The 25,171-nt window shown below is 48.9% G+C and overlaps 1 protein-coding gene and 1 long non-coding RNA gene across 3 annotated transcripts in view; one reads left to right on the forward strand and one right to left on the reverse strand.

Moving 5' to 3' along the window:
- SLC23A2 (solute carrier family 23 member 2) overlaps window positions 1–13,798 on the reverse strand; it is a 52,242-nt gene extending 38,444 nt beyond the window's left edge. Inside the window, exon 1 of the mRNA XM_039564462.1 lies at window positions 13,708–13,798. The gene's annotated coding sequence lies outside the window, so the exon portion shown is untranslated. The remainder of the gene's footprint in view (window positions 1–13,707) is intronic.
- Window positions 13,799–13,838: 40 nt separating this feature from the next.
- On the forward strand, window positions 13,839–25,135 carry LOC104683757. 2 transcript variants are annotated; one of them, XR_750842.4, is made up of 3 exons: window positions 13,839–14,123; window positions 17,829–17,946; window positions 23,488–25,135. It is a non-coding gene; the product is annotated as an uncharacterized LOC104683757 (long non-coding RNA). The 2 variants fall into 2 exon arrangements; XR_002043528.3 differs by having other exon boundaries at window positions 13,839–13,965.
- The last annotated feature ends 36 nt before the right edge of the window (window positions 25,136–25,171 follow it).

The following is a 25,171-nucleotide window of genomic DNA, read 5'->3' on the forward strand; positions in this document are numbered from 1 at the left end:
GCTTAATGGTTGGACTTGATCTTAAAGGTCTTTTCCAACCTAAACAATTCTACGATTCTAGAATTGCTTCCCATGGATCGGCTTGCCCCACTCCCTTTCTGTGGGAGCACAGTCCTGCCTAAAGCTGCCCTTACACTCTTCAACATCATTTTGTAATTCATCATATCACAGCCCCTGCCTCGAGCTGCCACCGAGCTACACCATTCCTACCCCCCATTTCCCTTTCCAAACTGTTAACGAGACACCATCACCCTACAACTGATACTGAAGCCATAACCAGAACGGGACACCACAAAGCAGCACCCCGTGAGCAGCTTCTGCCCGGATTTACCGGCAGCAACTCCACCCCTTGGAGAGCGGGCCAAGAGCGTGGAGCTCGAGGGCACGAAGATGAGCTCACGGTACCTGAAATGCCCTTTTTGCACCCCAGTGTGTGGAGGCAGGGCCAGGCTGTCCAGCTCCCCTGGTGACCCCTTTGGCTCCATCCAGTCCCAGCAGCCTCACACAAGTCGGAATTTGCCGCCTGCCGCCGGCTCCTGCGGCTCCGGGCTCGGCGTGTGCTGGTCCTGCATCAAAGAGCCAACGCCTGAGCAGGGCACGTTTAATTGAAAGCTGACGCCTGTCCCACGCAATGCTCCTTATTCATCCCTCGCTCAGATCCATGGAAGCAATCCAAGTATCTCCACCGATTCCTTTGTGCAATGTGTGTGCACACAAACCCACAGGACGTTCCAGCCTTTAGTTCTCCGCTGCAAAGAGATGTTGAAAAGTCTTCCCCCTCCATTTGCTCCTTTTCCAATTATCAGATCCTTTCCTTTCCTCTTTCCTTCTGAATTCCAAATGTTTTCACAAACACAAATACCTTAATTTCAACATAAAGAAATCTTAGAGCCCTTAACACAAACATCATCAAACCTTAAGACTACAAAATACCAACTGCTGTACCCAGACTGGCTGAAGATTGCTGATCTATGATGCTTTTAAGGTGCATGCTGGAAATTGTTTTAGATTCAAGGTGTTTGATGTCCTCACACGGAGCTACAGGACTAAGTGATCAATGGCAAGAGGAAAACTTTAGGTTTTGAAAGAAATAAGCCATTTGCTTTTTTACTCCAATGTCCAGAATTTTTTTAATAGTTGGATTAAACAATGCCAGGGACTCAAATACTTCTTGCCCTGAATATCACAGTTCAAAGTATAATTGAGTTCAATGCAATTAAAATTCTTAAGTATCCAATTAAAAACTTGTCTATTTACCTTGCAATTAAAACTAATCGCTCCAAAATTCATCACTGGTGAGTGGAGAACTTCAACATTTGAACAATTTATTTCTGATTACTTCGCATTTACACTCAATCCAAATAAACCATCTTCTAATCTGGGTACCTCCACTCCAATCCCAGCTCCCAGGACTGATGCTGGGACAGATCCAAGCACGGGTTGTTGTGTTACAATTCCCTGCAGTGAACAGGTACTGGAATCACTGTCACACTCCAGGGGAATGCTAATTCCAAATGTGACTCCACTGTCTCAAGCACTGGAATATTTCACGGTGCAGCTTCAAGCTTCAAAATGCTGTGGAAGCCAGGTGGGAATAAACAGCTGAGAGCTCTGTGTATGGCTGCACTTTACTGGTGGGAGGGCAATCACAGCAGAGGATTTATCCCGCTCTGCTTCAGCACAGGGAGCTTTGTCGTGATTATCCGACACAGTCACTCATCATTTTTATTACCTGCTTAATATCTGAAGTGCAAACTGGTGGAAGCATTTCTACGGCTTGGAAATGTTACTCCTAGGAGGAGTTCACTTTGATTCTTATGAGAAAATCCAATTTTCTGCCTTCTTCTCAGACACTCCGTGTTCAGTCTAAGGATGAACCAACACTTCCGAGTGCTCCGGCCAAATTCTGTTTGCTCTTGGACACACATTGGTAAACTACTGACAATGTTCCGAGTTGGAGTATTTATTCTGAGGATATTCTCTACAGTTTTGCAGCACTCAGGCAGGATAAAATCCTTCTCTGAAGTCCCCTATTCCCCCTGCACTGACAACACTGCACAAGAGTGGCACACAATGGTTATGTCCCATCACCGAAATGACAATAATGTGACCCAGGGGCTGCAAACACCTGGAACCAAATCCCTCCTTTGAACCTTCAGCAAGAACTAGAAAAACACCCAAAAGGCAAGAGAGATGCAGGGAGAGGCACAGCTTCTCTGCAAGAACATCCTGTTTCATCTGGAGGATGAGGTGGAGGAGGCCTTGTTTCTGACAGCTCAATGAGCCTCCTCACTACATTTTCGTAGCGATCTCCTAATTTAAGTATTCTTCCTCCCAAAGCCACAGCAAATCTGTAATCTTTTACATCAGCTTATTTAATCAGCAGCCTCCCATGAACATCCTCCAGAACACACTTAACTTAATACAGCAAACACAGAAAATAGCATCACACACGAGTACAATAAATAGATCCACTTCCACCCACAACTGGGAACAGCAGAAAGACTCAGCTATTAAGTTTGATCTTAGAGTGACACTTATAAATTCATTGAGTTATGAATTCCTTGAAAAAGCACTTACCAGAAGATCTGCTGTAGTATGAAAACATCCACTGCTCTGCCCTAATGCTGACTCAAATCGACACCAAGAATTACTGCAACTGCTCTGAAAGCTCCCAGTTAATTCAGGGAGTGATGCCCAGTCCTGGCTCCTGCTGACAGCGTCCCCCTTGTACCTGACTGAACCCACCATCCCTCTCTCCTAGAGAAAGGACACCTTGGGGCAATCCATGGTGGGTGAATTCCACATTTCCAGTTGGAGAATGCAATGCTTTGTGGCCAGCTTCTGTTCTTAAATCCCTAATTCAGCTACAGCCCATATTACTGTGGTGTTTATTAGAACTTTTTCTGCAACTGTGTATTTTTAAATACTTGTAAGAAAACCCCAGGGTCTGAGAAGTACATCACAGCAGATACAGAGTTCTATGTGAAAAAGTAATTACAAGATGGAAGTGCCTTTAAAAATACCTGTAGCTGATTTCTGGGCAAGAAATAAGGAATCATTTTCAAGCAAGAACAACAAAAGAACAGGGGAGCCAAAGCCCTACACTCCACAGGCACAGATCAAAGCATTTCCAAAATTAATGGAGAATGAATGTGCTTTTTGGGGCCTGTTACTGTATTCACTGCATTTGTAAGCTAAGTCAGACTCCTACGTCTTTCCTGGAGCTCCAGGTAATCCTGTAATTAAAGGCAAAAGCTCAAAGCCATTGTCTTCTAAGAAAATTCAGAAGTAACTCCTGTGTACTGGGCACCAGAGCAGGGTGAGAGGTGTTTACCCTTAACGCATCACTACCTTCATGTATTCCTGGAATCCCCACCCCTGGAAGCGCCCACGGCCAGGTTGGACAGGGCTTGGAGCAACCTGGGATAGTGGGAGGTGTCCCTGCCTGTGGCAGGGGGTGGCACTGGATGGGCTGTGAGGTCCCTCCCAACCCAAACCATTCCATGCCCAAGGAAACTCCATCAAACTCACGCTTGGAGAACAACGATTCACAGCCCCAGCTCGGGAATGCTCAGGGAACTCAGCTCAGGAACAACACCCAAGCGACCTAATAAACCAGCATAAAACGGCCCTACACCCAGCCAGCTACAAACTGAATTTTACAGTCAGATTTCACCTCCAGGACCTTTCATCTCTTCACCCCTCAAACATCAGCCCACAGGAGCACATCTGGGTGCACTCAGAGTTCCAGCCACGAGCAAAACCCACGCCCAGCCCAGCAGCTCTGCCCTATCCCATGCCGTGGGTCACAAAACCCAGCAGATATGCAGACTTACACACCAGGTCCAGACTTAAACCATCTACTCTTATCTGCTCAAGTTGTGATTTTGTGACTTTTTTTATTACTAGGCATTATTTTATAGAATCATGGAATGATTTGGGTTGGAAGGGACTTCAGAAGATCATCTAGTTCCAACTCCCTGCCACGGGCTGGGAACCTTCCACTGCTGTTACCAGTTAAGTTTGTACACTTGTATTTTAGCTTTCTCTCCCTATTTTTGTGACTGCTAATAGTTTCAAAAGTGTGGGCTAAACTCATGTACAGAAAAATTCTGTAGGCTGTGCGAAGAACATGACAAGTTCCATCCTTTAGCTGAAGTTGCTGTTATTTTTATTTTCTAAAGGCAAAACATTGCTATCCAAAATCACTTATATAGTTTTTCATTCAGTATGTAATTTGCTTGGATGCCTAAAAATCTCCCTGCATCACACACTGAGCAGCCAGGCTGAAAACTCCAGCTGCAAAACTAAATGTTTTAAAAAGTGGGGGGAAAAGAGCAGGTATGCATAGGTTTGGTCAGTGGTCCTGGGATCTTGTTCACAGCTCAGTAATTCGCAGCCCAACTGCTCCGGCAGCCACAACTCCTCCTCCCACCAATCCCAACCTCCTGCATCCAAAATGAAAGAAGCCCTTTTAATCTTCAAAGCATGGCCACAAGTCAATCTCAACTTAGCACACTTTTTAATTTTCTTTTTAATTATCCAGTTGGGAGAGTTATGCCCTTCTTGCTCAGTGACCTTTCGCTCCTTCGAGATTACTTCAAAATCTTTCCTGGGAATAATCAGCGAATTTATACCACTTACAGAGGAAACGTTCCAAGGCTTCTGAGGCTGAGGGGGAGAGCCAGCGTGACTCTGTGTGCAGGAATCTTTGCTGTGCTCCCAGGACCCTCAGTGCTGCAGGAGAGGTGTCCTCTGGCTCCAGGACTGCTCTGAGTGCAGTCCTGGCACAGCTGCTCCGACCCCTTCCCAGGGCGGGCTGGCACCACACCGGGGTTTGGAGCCCCCAGGTCCCGACCTGGAGCCAAACCCAAATCAGCAGGAGAAGGTTCCTGCTGGAGCTGGCAAAAGGCAGGGCACAAGCAGATCATCTCTCGGTGTCACAGAGCAAGAACAGCTGCTATTATTCATTACGTTAGCAATAATAGATGCTAATATTCCTACCTATAACTGGTGCCCAACTGTTTGCCCCGGGAGCTTTGGTCACCAAGCACACCTTGGTTCCCCACAGCCACTGGGGAAAAATTAAATCATTATTGCCATTAATGATTTTTACACCAAACCAGCACTCCTTACTCCCTGCTCACACAGCAAACAACTGTAAGCAGCCCTGGGTTTGATTCCCACTCGTTACGCCAACCAATTACTAATTTATTAATTTCACAACAAGCCTGGAAGCGTTTCTGGAGCAGGCCTGTGTTCAGCCAGACCTGCTGGGTGACTCCTGTGCTCCTGTTTCAGGCAGGCTCAGGTGAAAGCAGCTCCTGCCCAGCCACCAGCACCGAGCTCCTCATAAATGTGCATTTGTCCATCCATCCTCTGAACCCACAGGGATGGTCAGGGGAGCAGGAGGGGACCAGGACCCGTTGGAGCCCAGCTGCCAGCTCACCCCTACGTCACACACCACGTCACCATGCAGAGATGGGGGATGTCGTTTACTGCAATGGCTTTGAAGATTTTCCTCCCTATGTAAGCGGGTAATTAAGAATGCATTAAATAGATATTAATGCATTAAATATCCCTCCAAGCAACAGAACTGTTAAAGGAGGTTAAGTGGCTTCTCCAACTGATGGGACAGAAATGGAACAGCCAGTTTAACACCCAACTGGCTGCTCAGGAAAAGCACGAAGAATTGTAATGTTTTCAGAGTTCACATTACTCACAATAATATTTATACCAACTACAGGTTATGGAAGGAAAACTTTTTGGTTTTGGCAAGACTTTGAAAAGAAGCATTTTGGCAAAATTTAGTAAAATACTTTTTTGTGATTTCTGCCAGCAAACCAATCCTTTTTTAACTAACATACTGTGGGTTTAATATTGTACCTTACTGGCTGCTTCATCTTCAGGGCTCTTTGGCAGATGTGTTTTAGCTCTGCTTTTAACAAAATAATCTCAATTATTCTTACTTAATTGGCATCAGATAAATGCAAGACTTCTTAGCTGCTGCTATTTGAAGGAACAGCACTTCAGCACACATTTTGCCCTTTGAATAATTAGAAGAAAAGACCAATGCAGATGGAGTGTACCTAAGTGAGTTCCAAAACGGGGCTAATACTGATCACAAAATCTTTACCAAACCCCAACAGCCACGGAGGGGAGCTCAGACAGTGCTGTGGGTTCAGGCTCATTTATACAGAGAAATTTAATAGAAGGTTTAATTGACAGCTTTGCTTGGTTCTATTGTGCCTGATTAGGCATCTCCATGAAAAGCATTAGATGTGTTTGATCCCCTCCAAAGCAGAGCAGCTCATTAGCAGGGGATGTTTACAGGGACCAGCAGCTCTTCCCCTGCTGCAGGAGGGGCTTTTCAGATCATCTTTTTATGAGGAGGATCATGACTCCAAAAGAGCTCAGCCTTCCATCCTTTGCCTTTCCTGTTATTTGCCAACAGGACAGATGGACAAGGAAAACATCTGACAGGACTGCAACAAACCCCCAACACTTGGCTAATAAAACCACCCCAAATCCTCTCCCTCGTCCTTTTTTTTAAAGGGCATCTATTAGTGAGCTGAAAGAGATTAAATAACAAGTGTCCAACAGGCTGAATAAACCAGACCAGAGCCTTGTGAAATTATATTGGTAATAATGATTCTGCTCAGCACAACCTCCCAAAATTCCACACACAAAATTAAATGGCACCCATGCAAATACTTCCAATATCAGCAAATTACTGCTGTTATTGTTCCCACAGATAAAAGGACACAGAACAGTATGAGAATACAGCAATTATTTCTTGCACTCTGAGCTTATGGAACAGGGACCTGCAGCTCCAGTTTCTTTCTTGTCAGTCTGAACCCAAATTACTCCTTAGGTTTGGTCTTTACACAACAAAATGCTCATCAGGAAACCATAATCTGTCAGCTTTTATCAAAAACCCCAATCTGTTAAAATATGATCAAGCAAATGCTTCTCGCATCAGGAAGGTTTAGTTAACTTTCAGAAAAAATTAATTCTGTACAAAAAATGAAATAGGGAGGGGGAAAAATAAAGCTGCTGTAACCTGTGAAGAGCTGGTGCTTTAGAGCCTGCCAAAACAAGGATGTGTTTCCTTTGCTTGGGTATAGTGAGAGTACAGGATTCTCCACACAAAGGACAAGCAATAAACACAGCAAAATTAGTTTTTTCCTGTCACAGGGATTCAAAGACTCTGTGAAAATTCAAACCTTCCCACAGCACAGTCCACTAAGTGCTATTAGCTCTGAGACAGCTTCATTTCAACCAGCATACAAAATAAAAGGTTGCTAACTTTGCAGTGCAGCATTTTATTTCCCTTCCAAGCTCCTAAATAAAAAGTGAAAGTCACGACACGGAGTCACGTGCCTGTTTTATGAGATCCTCTCCATGACCTTGAATGCTGCTAAGAACATTTACACACAATTCCCTTTAAAAGCACAACACAGCAGCACCACTGAGCTTCAGGCTGAAATTCAAGACAATCCAGGTAAGTGGAGAGTAAGGTCAAGAAAAATAGGAAACCCTTCAGATGGTGGCTTCTGGGCTGGAGAAGGGTGCTCAGCAAAGCTGGGCTTGGTGGTCAAAGACTTCCAGCATTTCCTTCCCATCGCTAGCAGCACATCAACAGGACTTCCAGGGGCTGGGAGACGGGGATGAATTCACTGAAGGCACATTAACACAGCCAAGTGCATGAGTGTTTAAGGCGCCTTCCCATTAAAGCTGCACTTTGTTCTGTTAACTTTTACAACCTCACAAGTGTGTAACAGCCAGCAAACCACTAAAATCGACCTCATTGCCCTGGGCTGCCATTTCACGGCCATGCAAAACAGGAATAAAGCCAATTAAAATGTGTCGCTCCATTGAGAGCCCAAACTACTCAAAGCTCACACCCCAGGTTAATACCCAGGACTGTAAGTGCATAAGCACCCCTGAAGTTGCTTTCCACTTACTTTCTCACCACCATGCATTGCCAAAATGCTTCAGCCAACTGCTGGAATGGCATGAGCCCTGCAACAGTTTGATTTAAAAATAAATTCAGACAACAAACTGGGGGACATGGAGCCATTCAAAATCAAATTCAAAATCAGTTTGGGGACTCACGGTATTTCCAAACAATCAAAACCAAATAATGGTGAGTCAATCCCTCCTTCACCGTTGTACTCCTTTGAGGCCCATTCTTCAAGCAGTTTAAAGTGAGCGTAAAGTGGGTGACAAATTCAAACAGTCCCTTTTATCAGGTCAGTTGTTGTTTTCAGAACACACAGAGCTGGAGAGTTCAGATAATCCCAGGTGCTGCGGGGGACGCAGCTCCTCCACCACAACAACTGGACTCCCCTGCTCCTAAAAATACAACTATCAGACGAAGTTTGTTTTCTGAGGTATTTTGCTGACGCCAAGTCCAAGATCAAAACATTCCTGGTTCAGAAGACAGAGATGTATCAGTCTCCAAAATACGCAGCTAAAATGCAGCCATGCCACCCCCCAAGGTGCCTGGGACACTCTTATCAAGACACATGAATTTATTACTGCTTAGTAACGTAGGCTTTGGGGAAAGAATAAAATGTTCTGGTTGCCTGAATGTGTTGAGAAGGAACTCTGGAAATTCCCTTTCACCGAAATAGGATAAAGTATATTCGCTCTTGAAGCTGCTATTTAAAAGTAATATTAAAATAAATTAAGTAAGGGCAGACACCTGGATGTTAAGCGCACTCCCTGCCCTCATCCCCTCCTTACCCAGCACTTGCATCTTCTGGCCTGAGAACTGAGACACAGGGAGATTCAGATAATTGAATTGCTAATTATAAACTCATTAAAATACTAGTTTTACAGTTACCTCAAGCCCAGCCATTCCTCAGCAAATAATCAAATGGAGCTGTGGGATGGGAACAGAGAGCATTTCAATCCACTCCCACAACGCAGGAGGGAGACACCCAAAGAGTGCTTTGAGACCCCCGGGGCACAGTCTGGCTGGGACCTCGCGGCCAATTCATCCTGCCCAAAACCATCCTGGAGCTCGACACCCAAAGAATGCTTTGGGACCCCCTGGGCACAGTCTGGCTGGGACCTCACGGCCAATTCATCCTTCCCAAAACCATCCTGGAGCTCGACACCCAAAGAATGCTTTGAGACCCCCTGGGCACAGCCTGGCTGGGACCTCACGGCCAATTCATCCTTCCCAAAACCATCCCGGAGCTCTCAAAGCCCAAGAGCCCAACCCAGCCCCGGGACCCCAGCACAGCCAGGGGAAGAGGCACAGCTCCCAGGGCAAGGGTGACTCACTACTTAGGGGCTGGTGACAACATTCACGACCACAAACTCGGCTCCTCAGCCCAGGGTGAGGGTGACTCACTACTTAGGGGCTGGTGACAACATTCGGGACCACAAACTCGGCTCCCCAGCCCTCTGGAGAACTGCGTTAGAGGCCAGGGAGTCGCGTCGTGCACCGCCAGGCACGCGGCGTTGCCGATGCCACACGCGTTCCCGCTGCTGTTCGGCAACAGGAATGGCCAAGACTGATGCCGAGTGCACGGAATAAAATTACAACAGGAGACTTCTGAACTACAAGTCCAGTTCTCCCTCCTCCTCCCTTTCCCCACCAAGTGCCAGCGATGTCTCAACACCCCAACTGCCTTTCCAAGGAAGTAGCTCTGCTTCTTTCATGGCCAAATTACCATGGCAAGAAATCCCCATTTAGATTCATCTCCAACAGAAAAACATTCAGACAGCAAGTATTTCCTTCCCATAACCTGAAAACAGCCAAATATCATCAGATTTCTTTCCTGCCATCAAAGAAACCCTGTCCTGAGACAGCTCATAACAACTAAAAACATTTGCCCATAAAGCAAATGTGCTCCCAAGTACTGACAGAAATATTTAGTGCACCCCACGAAGCTGGCAGTGTCTGAACACACTTCACCCCCGGAAGGCTGGAGAACACAGCAAGAAGTTTCATTTGTAATGATTTATTTTATTCCTGCCTTCACTACATCAGGACGCACATCTCTTACTCATCCTGACTGTCAATATTGTCTTCCTGCAGCTTTTAAGTAAAATAACCCCCACGGTAACTGTTGTCAGGCCATGTCATGACCACCGAGGCTTCATAAATAACACTTGATATAAATAGATTTTGCAGCAACATATAAACCATCAGCTCCAATGGGAGTAGAAAGGTTGTGTGCAGCCATCTGCATTTTCTCCTGTAAGGATAAACACATAAAGAAGTGTTTGGAAGTAAAATAAATCTATTGAAGAAACGGCCCTACAGAAACTTCTGGGGCTTGAGATTTCTTACGTGGTTCACACGAAGACATTGAAAGGAGCAGCTACAGCAGGACAACATCTTCTCAGGAAGAAATCCTTCCCTGGGACGGTGCTGAGGCCCTGGCACAGGGTGCCCAGAGCAGCTGTGGCTGCCCCCGGATCCCTGGAAGAGTCCAGGGCCAGCCTAGATGGGGCTTGGAACAATCTGGGATAGTGGGAAGTGTCCCTGCCCATGGCAGAGGGTGGCACTGGCACTCTGAGGTCCCTTCCAACCCAAACCATTCCAGGACTCTATCACCTTCCAAGTACCACCTTGCACAGGACGCCAGTTCGTGGCAGGAACAGGTCCCAGGGTGTGCCTGCTGCCCTCCCCTGCCCTCCGGGAGCAGGAGAAGTTTAAAAGTCTAATTGCTGCAGTTCAGACCAGTCACGAGAGCAGCTTAGCAGCCACTTCTGGAGGAATCCATAGTGACAATGCCTGAAGCCTCACCCATTTTCCTGTCAATGGTCTCCAGTCAACTTACACAACACAACAAAGCCAGGTCACAGCCCCACGGGACAGTCCATCGTACTGGGGAAGTTGGCAGATTTGGCTACACCAGGAAGAAACAAAACCCCAAACATACTGACAGAATGAAAGACAAAAAAACTCTACCTGGTTTAATTTAAAAACCATTTGAAATAGGAACAGCATACCAATGCAGTATGTTTTACAGGTTCTCCTAAACAAATGAGGGGGAATTCCACAAAGTTTTCTGTTAGGAAAAAACCAACCCTCAAACGCTGCCATTATTTCAAGCTTCCTCTGAAGAAGTCTCCAACCAAGTAATACCAACAAAGAAATCGTTTCTATTTCTCCAATGGAATTCAACTCCCTGTTAGACTGGACCTCAGAAATTCTCACATTAGCAACCTTTAAAAAGCCATACACCCACACACCACCCAGTAAGGACTTAGGCAGGTACACTCAGGTCCACCTGGGCTCAGGGAGGGCAGAGAGCACAAAAATTCCCTGAACAGATCGGGCTGCCATAGAAACACAAGGCTTTTGTGGGCTAACCCCTGACTGAGCTGCCATCCCTCCGGGGGTCCCAGCACCCAGGGGACACTGCCAGGCTTCGAGGGATGAGAGCTGCTTAAATTGCTGCTGTCACCCAAGGAAACGCCCATCAACCTGCAGCCCAAACCCTCCCACTGTTTGAGAAGCTGCTTTTCCTTCCGATTTGTTTCCATGCTGAAAATGCAGAAGAAGCAACAGACCCGTGCTCTGAGGACCTGATTCCCATCCTGCTCCTTCCATCTCCTGAGAGCCGTGTGCTTCCAGAGAGATCAGCAAAGCCAAGCCTGCCTCAGGGCAGGGTTTACAGCCCTGGGAGGGATCTTAAACCATTCGAATTCGGCCCGTTAAGGCACAGCAGGAGCACAACCCACCCTCGAGAACCCCAGCTCGAACTCCTCTTGTCCCCAGGGCTCTGACAACACATTTTCAAGTCCTCCTGCATCTTTACTAAGCCAAATGCTCGTTTAAATCCATGATTAAAATCTCAGGGCTTGTTTAACCTCCTCCCTGGCCCAAGGTTGAATTTGTTTCAGTGCATCTCCACATTAACACTGCTCTAATTTCAAGCTATCTGGATCATGACTGGGAGCTAGGAGTAGGGGTGCAAGAGCTCGTCAACTACTAATCCCATTGTTCCACATATCTCAGGGATTATTTTCCAGTTTGCTAACCTGAGCTACTTGTTGCAATAATCCTTTATCTACACTGAAATCACCTGGTAGACCAAGGTGTGCAGTTAAGTCTGTGCAGCCCATCACTCCAGCATTTGTGCTGCTTCTCCACTTCGTTTCACAGCCTGCAGCAAACTCCACCTGCCAGCAAAAACACTACCCAAACCACCCTTTTTTTTGAGCTTAAACTGGGTATTTAAAGCTTGCTCAAGACTGGCAGCACTATGCTGCAGTGAGGATACACAGACATATTAAGCTCCCTGTGGATACAGAGCATTTAATGTTTTTATTGAAAAATAAAGCTCATCAGCAACAGGGAGCCTGGCATCTACCTGGCACTGAACTCACACCAAGAGTCGGCCGCATGTGGGAAATGACAAGGCGGAAAAAATTAACAGGCCAGGTCTTCACCTTGTCTTAAACACCTCTGGGGATTTCCCTTCCCTGCCAGAATCTTCCACTGGCTCTGCTGCTGCCTTTGGGGTCAGCCCAGTCTGCACTCACCTGGCGAGGGGAGCCCCAAACTGCCTCAAGGGCTGCTCTTCCCAGGGTACAAAATAACAACGACGGCTCCAAAATGAAGGGATGGGAATGAAATTGTAAAGCCTCTGCCTCATTCCCAGCTTTTATGGAAAAAGGCAAAAGTCACTAATAACAGTAATGGATAATAGTGGTTAGTCCTTATTCTAGGAAGCCTAATAGGCTTGCAACAAGCTTTGTTCGGGCATTTTTCTGCGCTACCTACATCACTTCTTTCTACCCAAAATGTACCTTAAAACAAAAGAAAACCACACACGATATCGAACGGGGCTTGCAAGTTAAAACCAGAAAACAGAAATATTTACTGCCTCGATGTGCACTGAAAAAGAAAAAAAAAAAGGCAAATAAATAATCTAAAAAGGGGGGGGGGGGGGGGGGGGGAAGCTTTAAAGCGTATCACGAGAACGGGATCAGGAAAGAGCGAGGCCACCCCTTCAGGACCAGGCGAGAATTAACCTGCATTTCTCCATCCCATCTACAAGCTTAAGGCTCTGCCACCCATTTTGTTTCAGATTAAAGGGGAAAAAAAAAATTTAAAAAATAATGACCTCAGCGGTACAGAGAAAAGACCGCACCCCAGGGATGGATGCCCGCCTGGTCCTGCTCGCCGGGCAGGTGACCCCGCCGCAGGTGCCACCCCGGCCACCCCCCGCGCCCCTTCCCCATCCCAGGGAGATGATGCCGAGCCAGAGGACGCCGGCACGGAGCACAGGGAAGGGTTTATTTAATCCACTAATGCGGAATAAAAGGGAGAGGAGGAGAGGAGAGGAGAGGAGAGGAGAGGAGGAGAGGAGAGGAGAGGAGAGGAGAGGAGAGGAGAGGAGGAGAGGTGCGGACGGCGCGGGAGCCGCGCGGCCAAGGTGAACCGCGGCCGGGTAACATGGTGGAGGCTGCGGGGAGCCGCGACCCTCCGGCCCGCGGCAGCGAGGGGCGAGCCGCGGGTGTGCGGGGATGGGGGGCCGGCATGGAGGTGACAGCGGGCGGGAGGCTGGGGGGCGAGCGCCGAGGCGAAAGCGCTGAAGGCAGAGCGCGGCGGAGAGAACGCTGAAGGAAGAGCGCTGAGGGGAGAGCGCGGCGGGGAAGCGCCGCGGGGCTGCTCCCTCAGGGCGGGCGGCGGCGGGAGGAGGAGGAGGAGGAGGAGGACGGGCTCACCTGCCATGGCGGGCTGAGGGCGGCAATGGCGCTGGGGGCTGCGGCTCCGCTCCCCTCGGTCTCCGCGGCGAGTGCGGCGGGGCCGGACGGCCCCGGCAGGCAGAGCACGGGGCGGGACGGGCCCCGCTCCGCCCCCGACAAGATGGCGCGGCCTCGGCCCCGCTCCCTCAGGACTCGGCTGCCATGGCGGCCCCGGCGCTCGGCGGGGGAAGCAGCCTCGTGTTCCCTGAGGGAGAAACCTCCGGCTGCAGGGACATGGTAACGGTTTATCCAGGAAAGACACAAATCGCACAGTCAAGGATGGGTCAAGTTGGAGGGACCGCAGTGGGGCATCTGGTCCAGCCTCCCTGCTCAGGCAGGGGCATCCCGGAGCACATGGCGCAGGAGTGTGTCCAGGCGGGTCTGGAATATCCTCGGTGAGGGAGACTCCACAGCCTCTCTGGGCAGTGGAGCACTGAACAGGCTCCCCAGGGAATGGTTCTGGTGCCAGGGATGGCAGAGCTCCAGGAGCGTTGGGACAATGCTCTCAGGAACATGGTGGGATTGTTGGGATGTGCAGGGCTGGGAGTTGTGGTCCTGATGGGTCCCTTCCAGCACAGGAGATTATGTTATTCTATTATTTTGATTATAGGAATCGGTGCTTGGTCACCCACACAGGAAAGTTCTTCCTCGTGTTCAGGTGGAACTTTCCGTGCGTCATTTTCTGCCTGTTGCCTCTTGTCCCGTTGCTGGGCCCCAGGGAGCAGAGCCTGCTCCACCTCTGACACATGCCTGCAGGTATTGATGGATATTGATGAGGTCCCCAGGTAAAGCCCCTTGGGCTCCTCAGCTGGGGGTCCCTTCCAGCCCCTAGGAAAACATGCTCTCTTGGTGCCCCCGGCCCTGGCCCTCTTGGGGCTTTGTGGTTTCTTTTTGGATTTTTATTTTTTTTTTTTATTATTATCTTTTAGGGAAGATCCAACTTTTACAATAGGAGAGTGAGTTTAGGGAGGAACAAAAGAATCACAGAATCATTTAGTTTGGAAAAGACCTCTGAGGTTGAGTCCAGCCTGTGACCAATCACCACCATCCCAACCAGACTGGAGCACTGAGTGCCACATCCAGTCATTCCTTGAACACCTCCAGGGTTGGTAACACCACCACCTCCCTGGGCAGACCATTACAATGTCTAATCACCCTTTCTGTGAAGAAATTCCTCCAACCTAAACCTCCCCTGTTGTACTAGCGGAGGCTAAGCTGAGTCCCCCAAAAGATGACACCTCCACCACATCCATCCTCGTCCCACAATCCCACTTCTCTGAGATTTCCAGTTTTCTGGTGGGGGCTGGGACAAATGTGACACAAACGTGACAAATCCCCCCCAGCCCCGAGAGCGGGGTGTTTTCAGGCACCACTGACATCTGCGGCACCCAGCGCTGGACGCTGCCTCTCTCACGTCCCTCTCGGCAACATCTGACATTCCTAATGGCTTCTGACAACGTTAACTCACTTTAATTTGTGTCCTGCCCTTCCCAGAACGTGCAGTTCTCAGACACATCAGCTCCTGGGTGCTTCCCTTGCTCAGGGCTGTTCTGGGCAGCCGGGGCCGAGCCCCTGCAGCTGATTCCTGCCCTTTCTCCTCACACCCCCACCCTGCTCCCTTATCCCGGCTGTCCTTGAGGAGATACTGACCCATGCTGGGCTTTCTCCCCCAGCCCTGCTGTTATTTGATTAAGGTGCAGTCCCGAGTCGATGGGAAAGTGCTCCCCAGACCCCTGGCACTAATTGGACCCCATTGCAGCAGTTTCACCCAGACCTGCAATTCTCTGTTGATCTTCCGGGTCCTTGCTTCAAACGTTGCTGTTTGCGCAGTGTTTGGCAACCGGGAATGTTGGCGGGGTGTTTGTTCACAGCTGCCCAACCCCTTCCCTCCTGCTGCCCCATAAAGAGGGTTTCAGCCGATCCCATTAAAACCCAGGAGCTTACTTTAAGACAAGAAACCCTGTGAGGCCTCTGGAGCATTTGTGCTTATCCTCGGGCATATTTTTTCCCACGTTCACTGCAATACTCTGCTGGTTAAGTTCCTAAAAGGTTTTCCAGTGAGACGTACGGAGAACTGTATAGGGCAGGGCTAAGGCACAACGCTTGATTGTGGATATCGATCCCTCGGCATTATTCAATACCTGGCCTTATCCCAAACACAGACATAGACTTTAGTGCAGCTTTTAAACGTTGAAAGCCTTTGTTTGTCAGGGTGGGGGAGCATGGGGCTGTGACGGGAGGGACGTTTTTGTAATGCCAGATTGATTGAGGCTGCAGCAGTTTTGCTGTTGACAGGAGTTTGTGCAGGAAGACGGATCGTGCGTGCTCAGTCTCCCTGCAAGGCCTCCCTGTGTTCAGAATCAGGGACAGGGACACGGCTCTGTTTATTTTATTTCTGAGTGTTACAATTTTCCAGCCTGCCCTCCCCAGGTGAAAGATGGCAGAGGGGAATACAGGTGATGCAGCGAGAGATCTGCAGGAGGGGAGTTAAAACACATCAGGCACATTGAAATGTAACAGATAAAGACCTCAGGGTCATGATAATCCCAAGAACAAGCAGGGGAAGGATGATAAAGGTGGATTTAGTGCTCCAAGAATTGAATTTGACACAGCTAGACCCCCCAAAACCATGGACTCAAACCCAGGAAAGCCTTTTTCAGTCCTTTTTCATCTTAAATTGATAAATTCCTTCCCAGGTGGCCTCCCATGCTGCAAAGTTTGAGAAAATTCCCTGGTATTTCCCTTGTTCAGGAAGCCAGAGCCCATCTTATGCCATCACACTGTCCTGCTACAGAAGCAGAAATAATTTCACTGGGATTATTGGCATATATCCTTTGTGTTATTAAAATGTGGTGAAGAACCCTGAGGAATTTATCTAAACATTCAATCGCTCCCTGCCTGAATGACTCACAGGTCCATAAAAAAGCTGGAAGAATTGGAGCCATGGGATGTGCACGTCCTTCGTGACAACGCAGCAGCAGAAATTAGCACTCATCAATCATTTGGTGTGCAGACCTTTGAGATCTGAAAGGACACGCATTCCCTTTGTTTTCTCCTCTATCCTACATCTTGTCTAGATTTCCTGAGCTCCTCAAAGCTCACTCAGGGACTTACCTGAACAGGTGAGGTGTTGCTGCATCCAGTTAGTCCCTAGAGAAGGCTTATGCCACCCTTCCCACTTCATCCAGTGTGAAATACCTGTCTGTCAAAAATATAAAACCTAAATGTCTCCTGGAACTGTCCTAACTAGCCTAAGTTCCTGTAAGACTGGCTTTCCGAGGTCCCAGCTCCTCCCTTGCTTTGCACCCATCATGTTGCTCGCATCCTGCAGGATAAATATTCCGGTGTTAACTGATCCTGGTAGTAACGATGAGGGGGTTCCTGGGCACTGGGAGCTGTGGGAGCTCTGCCAGCCCCACCACAGCCCATGAGCAGGGATGGGCTTTTGTGAGGAGATCGTGCCCACGTGGAGCTAAAAGTCTCCACAAGGAGATTTTGTGGGGCCTCGTCGAGCCTCCCCCCAGGCTGTGTGTCCTTCTGCAGAGCCAGGGACACCGTGCTATCACAACAGCCCAAGGAACCTTTACTGAGGACATTCCCCAGCTTTATTTTGGTTGTTTCTTCATGGCTCTGTGTGTGGATCAAATGGGAAGACAAGGACTGCAGGTCAGGGTTTTCCTCAGATGCAGCATGGACGTTACTGGCATAAATTTAAATGCTGAAATGTTTTTGGCTGGCGTCTCTTACTCAAAATTTCCATTTTAAATCCAAGTGGTGTCTCGGGTGGGATGTGAATCATTGATCTGAGCACAGGATGTCCAAAAGACCAAATCAAAACTTCACATGCAGGGATGGTATCTAGTGAATGGCATCCTCGCCCTTGGCAGGGGGGTGGAATGAAATGGTCTTCAAGGGCCTTCCAATGGACCCAAACCATCCTGTGATTCTAAAATGGGTTTGGGTCTGGCATCCATAGCTCGTTTCCAATCCTGTTTCCTTGGTGTGTTTTGAGTTTGGTTTTTACAACATAAAAAAAGAAAATTTTAAAAAAATTAGCTTGCCTTGCATCAGATTAACAATATTTTATGTGAATCCCACAGATGGAGTCCAGCAATTAAGAAGAACCCAGCATTCCTGTGTATGGATAACAGGAATATCTTTCACTGGATTAGACAAAATAAAAATGAAACGCCTGGTATTTCAACAGCGGCCTAAGAGGTGAGTGAAAACTCCCCCAAATAAGGCAAAAAAATGTTAACAACTCACCAACAGTGATGTTTTTGCTTTTCCCTCTGGAATATGGAGTGGTAACCGAGGGGAAGAGCTGGGCAGACCCTGAGTTTCACTTTGTGAGGTGAGGAAAGCGAGTGTGAACAGCCCTTGGTTAAAACGCCATCTACAACACCTGGTGGGAAACCAGGCTCCCGACCCACAGGGATTTCTCGTTATCTCAGGGACAGCCATGACTTTCTGCTCCCCCCAATGTTAGGTGGAAATCAAGTCAGAAAAAATGTGTTTCTTTCTCAGAACCGATATCGGCTCTGTCAGCCGAGCTCAGCCCTCCGGTTTGTCATCTGCAAAATGGAGGCAGGAAGAATCTTATGAAGTTTAATTAGTGCAAAGTGCTCTTGGTAGCAAAGAGGGCTTTTGGTCCAAGGATCTCAGGCCAAGTACTCAGATTACGGAGGCTCCAGCCAGCGATCCACAGGGCAGAGCCCCTGCTGTGCCTGCGATAGCAGGGGAGGAACAGCAGCGCCTGCAAAGTGACAGCGGTCTGAATTCACAGAATGAACAAATCAATAGGTGAGCAGGAGAGGAGATCTGCGTGGTTGCAGAACTGTTGGATCCCTGCTGGTCCTCTCATGATGGTTTCCCCTCTGGCAGCTTTTGGAGAGAGGGGACCTTCCTTCAGCTTTGGGTTTGCAAAGTATTTTCTAAGTGGAGACGAAGTTGTGGCAGCCAGGAGAGTACAAACAAACCAGCACAGTACAAACAAGCCAGGAGAGTACAAACAACCCAGGACAAGTCCCTCTGCTTCTCCCTGTAGTGTTGCTCAAGCCATGCTGGCCATGGGATATTCATCCCAAGCTGTCAGGAATACAGGGCAGGGAGAGTGCTGCAGAGCGCTCCCCGTGACACTAACTCAGCTGGACAGCCTGTGCTCTGGAGGAGGAGGCAATTTTCTTGATGCTGTTCTGTCTGGTACCTCAGGGCTGTACCAAAGAAATGAGATTTCACTTGCTGAGTCAGGGGCAAAGCCGGTGTTTGGCAGGAGGAGGAGGAGATGGGCTGAGTCACCTCGAGTTCATCCCCAGTCTGCTTCCTGAAAGCACAGCCCCTGAAATGAGCTGAGAGCCCTTAAATCCTGGGAAGAGTGGGAGCAGGAGGGGCTAGGAAAGCAGCATGCATTTGTCCTCCCTGGTCTCTTCTGCTGCCAGGCTCTCCTTGTCAAAATGCTGAGTCGCTGGAGCCACATCTCCCCACTCGGAGGTGTCAGGGCAACAGCAGAGCCACGGCGGGAGCCTGGGGCTGACAGCTCCCCATGGTTTTGCTCTCCTGGGCACTCTCACCCTGGAGTTCTGTTGCATTAGATCTTCTCCCATCGGATGAAGCCTGAGGCATCTGCAGGGATGGTCTCCAAGGGGGAGACAAGCTGGGATTTGTCACCTTGTGTCACATTCAGGTGTGGCTGTTCAAAGCTCTGGCAATAAAGAGCAGCTGCTGTGGACAGATGTGGATAAGCAGGGCCAGAGCAACTCATTCCCACTTAAACTACTTCCAAAATGGGGTGGACATGGTGCACAAAGTCATTTTAAAGTCCATTAGAGGAATTTTATAGCACAGAATAAAAGAGGTTTTCTTGAGCCACCTGCACTGGGAGTTCAAGGGAAGGTCCTTTACTCTGCAAAGCACAGGCAGCAGCGCCTCGTGGCTGCTTACTCATCCCTCAGCAGAGAAGGGAGAGCAGAAACACAGTCCCTGGTGTAACCCACTTGCAAGTCCTTCCCAAAGAACATCCTCAGAGAGGAAGGATGGGCTTGGGTCACTTTTACCCCGTGACTCATTTAATCCCTCGTGTGAGCACATAGCAACGAAACCACACAGTGACATCAGGAGTGACACAAACACATCGGCCTTCTCCAGCAAGGGGCAAAAGGCAGAATAAACAAGAGTGGTGCTGAGGCACGAGTTAGACCACCAGCCCTCTACAAAGCAGCTCCTGAAACTGAACTGCCCGAATCCTGCTGGGCAGACGCCAGGAACGGTCACTCACACAGAGAAAAAGCAGAACTCCTGGGGGCAGAGGGAGAACTGGGCCCAAAGCAGAGTTCCACAGGCAGGTCCAGCACTGGAACTGGCTGTGGAAACACTCTGCAGTTCCTCCTTGCCCTGACAGCTGAAGCAAGGCTTGTCACAGGAGTGCAGAGCAGGCAATTATAGCAGCACAGATGCCACAGGGCTGGCCCGCTCTCTATTTATAGTTCCCTCCCAGCACAGCTTTCCCTCTGTGCTCCTGCTCACAGGTGAAGGCACAGGCCATGCCCTGAAAGGGTCACAGGCCAAATAAAAACAGAAAGAACAAGGACTAGCAACCCCTTTTGTGATAAGAACCAAGAATCAGAGATGAAAGGACAAAAAAGAAATCCACAGAGAGCCTGGAACAATGAACTCCAACTTCTCCCCCAAAAATTGCCCGTTGGTTAACCCCTTCCCTGCCTTAAGTGCCACCTCTCTGCTATTCTTAATTGATGCCAAACGGTGTCACTGAGGTGTTCTGCGAGCTCTGGGCCCTCCTGCCACTGTTGAATTGTTTCCAGTGCAGGTGGGAGAAGGGCTGTGGGCCTGCCTGTCCCTCTGCAGCCCCGGGCCCGTGGCCAGGGTGGGAGGCACTGCCCCTGCTCCAGGGATGATCCAGGGCTCAGTGTGGCAGCCGACCACGGATCCAGTCAAAGAGTCGCCTTTGTTTGGCAGGGAGGATTAAACCATGAGCTGTTTGTGAGCTGAACTTTGAAGTGTCTCCTCAGTGATCTGAAATGCAGTCGTGCAACAAAGAGAGACCTCTACAAATACACTTTTTGTGTTTGAAGTTGGAGACCATCTACTGGTTTATTTTTAGGCACGCATTTGCACTGGCCGTGTTACAATCCTGCCTCTGTTCTGGTGCAATAAAAGGCAGAGAGGATTCACTTGACCTCCAGTATCAAATACAGAGAAAATAAGGCATTTGTCTGGAAAAGAACCACCCAAAATAGCAGGGAAGAGGCCATGCTGTGATATGGACTGTTAGTGCTGAGAGACAAGAAAAATGAGGATTATAGGAGCTGACAGGCTTCTTCTAATGACACATTAATGAAAGCTGCTAGAAAGTTACATGGTGATGCTAATTAGTATTTGTAGGTTTAAGGACCTGCAATCTTTCCCTTTTACACTGAACACGTGCCTGAGAGTAAGAAATAATCCCTGCTGAGGTGAGTTCTCAGTATTCTTCGAGGATTTGTTCTAGATCCAGGACATTTCCTTTGCTACACATGGCTTTAGCTCAGAAACTGATGCCCCTGCATGACTGAACTCTCCCTGGGCAGCGGGTTTGGGTCCTGTGGTTTGCCCACCTGCATTAAACCCAGCACAGCACGGTCTGACCAATGCAAGGGAACGCCAGGCTGGAGGGCTGAGCATTGGAGCTGCTGGTGCTGGCAGGCCAGCAGGGGGGAGAGGAATTATTTGCCCTGGTAACAGCACAGAGGCTTTTGGGATGCATTTCCAACCAGCTCATGTTCCCAGAACTCCTCACAGCCCCTCCGTAGGCTTTGCAACACCCTGATGTAGACAATTATCACTGTATTCATTTTCTGTCTTGCCCCTCCTTGAAGAAGCTGGGGAGAGAGCCCAGAGGACCTGACTGGATGTTTAATTTCTCACTGTCACATCAGCAGGACCATCTGCACCAGGCATTTCCCACTGACAAGGGAAGGAAGGTTAAAACCTCTCATGACAGGTTAACAGCATGATTTGCAGCAACAGCTTAAATAAGTGGTTGCAGGCATGAAAGACTAGCAGGCAGCTAATCCTTTAAATACTTCAGAGCGGCTACTACTTCAGCCTGAGTAAATATTTCAAAATAAAATTAATTAGTGGTGACTAGTGGATTTGTTGGCCTTTGCTGTAACAGCCTGGGATGAAATGGTGATTCCTCCACAGAACTTTTGCTTCAGTGCCAAACCTGCTGTTTCACAGGAGCTGGAAGTCCTCTCAAAGAAGATTCATCACAGTTTTGTTCCTCTCTGTAACTGCAGAGCTGGAAAAGCTGTGCATGAATCTCGTGGATCTGTGAGCTCCCAGAGCAGCCTTTGTGCTGCCCCAGGGATGAGGACAGCATGGCTCAGAATCCAACCCAAGTACAGTGTGGAGGAAGGAAATGTAACTTCCTGATTCCTATCAGAAGAAAGCTCTGTCCATGCAGGCCACAAACAGAGCTCTCCATAATTGCCTTGCTTCCGATTAAAAGCAGTTTCTTAACACCTTCCTAAACATGGAGAAAACAGGGAAGGAAAGGCCTCAGGGTGACAGGTCCTGAACCAGCACAAACCAAGGTCTTTCTGAGCTCAGAGCAGCAAACCAGTCAATTAAATCAATTGGAAACAATAATTTCTAATCCACAATTGAGTTTTTCCCCCCACGACCCTTGGCTCCGCCTGCCTCTCTTGGGAGGCAGGAATCTGCCACGGCCTTGCTGGACTGTCTGGACTATTTTTAGTCAAATCCAGCATTCCTAAAAAACCTCAAGCTGCTTTTGTACTCAGGAAAGGGAGAGGAACTGCTGTGCTTGTGCACATCCACGTCCCACACAGGAGCAGGGAAGCACGGCTGGGTCAACACAGAGCCCTGGGAGAATGGCAAAAATGGTTTCTTTTCACCAGGTTGAGAAGGCAGAAGTGAAGGCAGGACTGCCCCGAGCTGGGAGGGGGAAACCTGAGAGCGATCCGAGGGCTGGGTGGTGTTCCTTACCTGCTGAAGGGATGCAGCTCCCGAGGACAGCAACGGGGAGAGGCCACCTGGGAAGGCAGGATCAGCCCCGGAGACCTGGAGGTGCTTTCAGGGCAGAGATCTCGCGAAGAGCAGGACAAACACCCCAAGGGAAGGGCCAGGAGAAGGCTCAAGGCGAGGTTCAGGAAGAGGCAGAGGCGTGAGGAGCAGCTCCGTGAATGGGCTGATGTCTGGGACTTTTAAGGACCAGGCACGAGGGGGAGGAGAGCACCGGAGAAGCTCATTCGGAGCAGGGCACAGCACAGATCGCCGGAGCAGGGACAGAGCCCTTGTGCTGAATCATTTCTTCCTGCCCCGAGGGGTCTTTACGTGGCTTTTATGCCACAGCAAATCCCTGTTTCTGTACGGTGACTCTGTGAAAAGTGATGCTGGATTTGGCTAATTGCAGGTGACAGAAAGCAAACCCGGCCTGGGCTGAGTGCTCCTGCAGGATGAGCACCAGGGAAGCAGCAGAGATGCTGCAGCACATTTTGCTGTTGGCTCAAACATGGCCCTGGGTTCGTGGCTGTATTTACAGCCCGGGGGCCGTAGCCTGACAACCTCTCCGGGTTGTTTCACACAACTTCTACTGCAGTGTTTCCAGGACTAAAGGTCAGTGCCCTGCTGCCCAGCCCAGCCTCCTCACACCTCTTCCAAACAGGACAACACCCAGCTGAGGATCCTCTTAAAAGGTACCCCTTTTGTCACCTTACCTGTGTCTGGCTCGTATTTTAGGACCAGAGGAAAAGGCACAACAGCCAGGCCCCGAGGATGAGGTTACCAAAAAGTAAGAGGAAATAGAAACCACTGCTGAGAAAACGTGAGCAAGGAGTTCCAACCTCGAGTTTCCACGGGATCAGCGATGGGCTTTGCTCTTCTCCCTACCCCGTGAACTTCCAGCAGCACAAGCACACGGAGAATCTCAGAGAGGAGCAGCAGTGATGCCAAAAACATCTATGGCACAAGTCAAGTCGCTGCCTGGAGTACTTGCACCTGCTTTCCCAGGACTGGCCTGCAGAGCCTGCAGCTGCTTCCCTGCAGCGGGAATGGCGTCAGTTGGGAATTCGTGGTTGGACTCAATGACGTTAATTAAAGCTCTTTTCCAACCTAACGATTCCATGTCTCTTTACATGATCTGTGTATGGAAATATGCAAAATCCTCAGAGTGAGAGTCATCGTTGCTGGGGAACTTCAAGCAGAGAGGAACTGAGAGCCCAGGACAGGGTGAGGATCCCTTCAGGGCCCTGGACTCAGGGCTCACACACAATCCCCAGGCTGGTGAAACTCCTCCCCATCCCTTCACCACTTTGGACAACCTCCAAAGCACAACTTCTGCCTCTTCTTTCAAGGGTTTATGGCACCATTTTCACAGTACTTTGCATAATTATGGCTTTGTTCACTCAAAAAAAATAATGAGATTGACTAAAATCTTTGCTTTTATGAAGAACACAGCAGGAGGATTTCTCTGGCACTGCTGGTAGCTCAGGCCACAGGACTCCAAAATCACATTTCCAAATCTTACCAGTAACTCCATGGTTAAATTAAGCAGGTAATTAATTGTGTAACTACACCCTGCAACAGCAATCGAAGAATGGCATTGAGGAGACACGAATCCAAGCACTCCCAAACCAGAGAAAAGCCTGGAATCTGGCTGCCTGTTCTTTCTCCACAGCTTCTGTGCGTAACACCCCACCAGGCTCTACAAATGCTGACTGTTTTTCCCTGAGACAGCTGCCTTGCCCGGAATGGAGGATGCTCCATAAAGGGAACAGCTATTCAGAATTATCCTCATTCATCAGTGCCTGATTTGTCATTCCAGCCCTGCTCTAGAACCAGAAACTCCTTCCCAGGCCTTTTCCCATTCCCTCTCACTGCAGGGAGTCAGTCAGGGCTGCCCAAAACCTGGACGTCAGCTTGAAGAATGAAGTCCTCTGGATACACATATTCCCAGAGGTCGGAATCCCCTTTTTCTTTCCCAGAAGTGTTTCTCTTTTCCCCAATTAGATACAAACCAAACCCTGTAGAGAGGACTTTTTCTCCTGGCCATCCCTCACACAGCCCTGCTTATTTATCCACTGTGCTTGCTGCCTGAGGACTTTGCTTCTGTCAAAGAAAAATAAATTCATGAATTCCTTTCCTCCAGGAACATCAGCATGTTCTCAGAATCACAGAGTCACAGAATGCCCTAAGTTGGAAGGAGCCCCCAAGAATCATCAAAAGTCCAGTTTCTTCTGCTGTCCTCTACATTTATTGATCCCACTTGGGTGACCCCCACTTCCCAAATTTCTGCATCTTCTCCCTCCCTCTTTGCTTGTTCCATCTAAACTTCCACTTCCTGTCCCCTCTCCCCAAACCCAAATAAACCCACATTCTTGACCCCTAAGAGAGGCTGGTTTGTGGTTTGATGTCAGCAGCCGCT

The sequence above is a fragment of the Corvus cornix genome, chromosome 22 (assembly GCF_000738735.6).
Source record: "Corvus cornix cornix isolate S_Up_H32 chromosome 22, ASM73873v5, whole genome shotgun sequence".
NCBI lineage: Eukaryota > Metazoa > Chordata > Aves > Passeriformes > Corvidae > Corvus > Corvus cornix.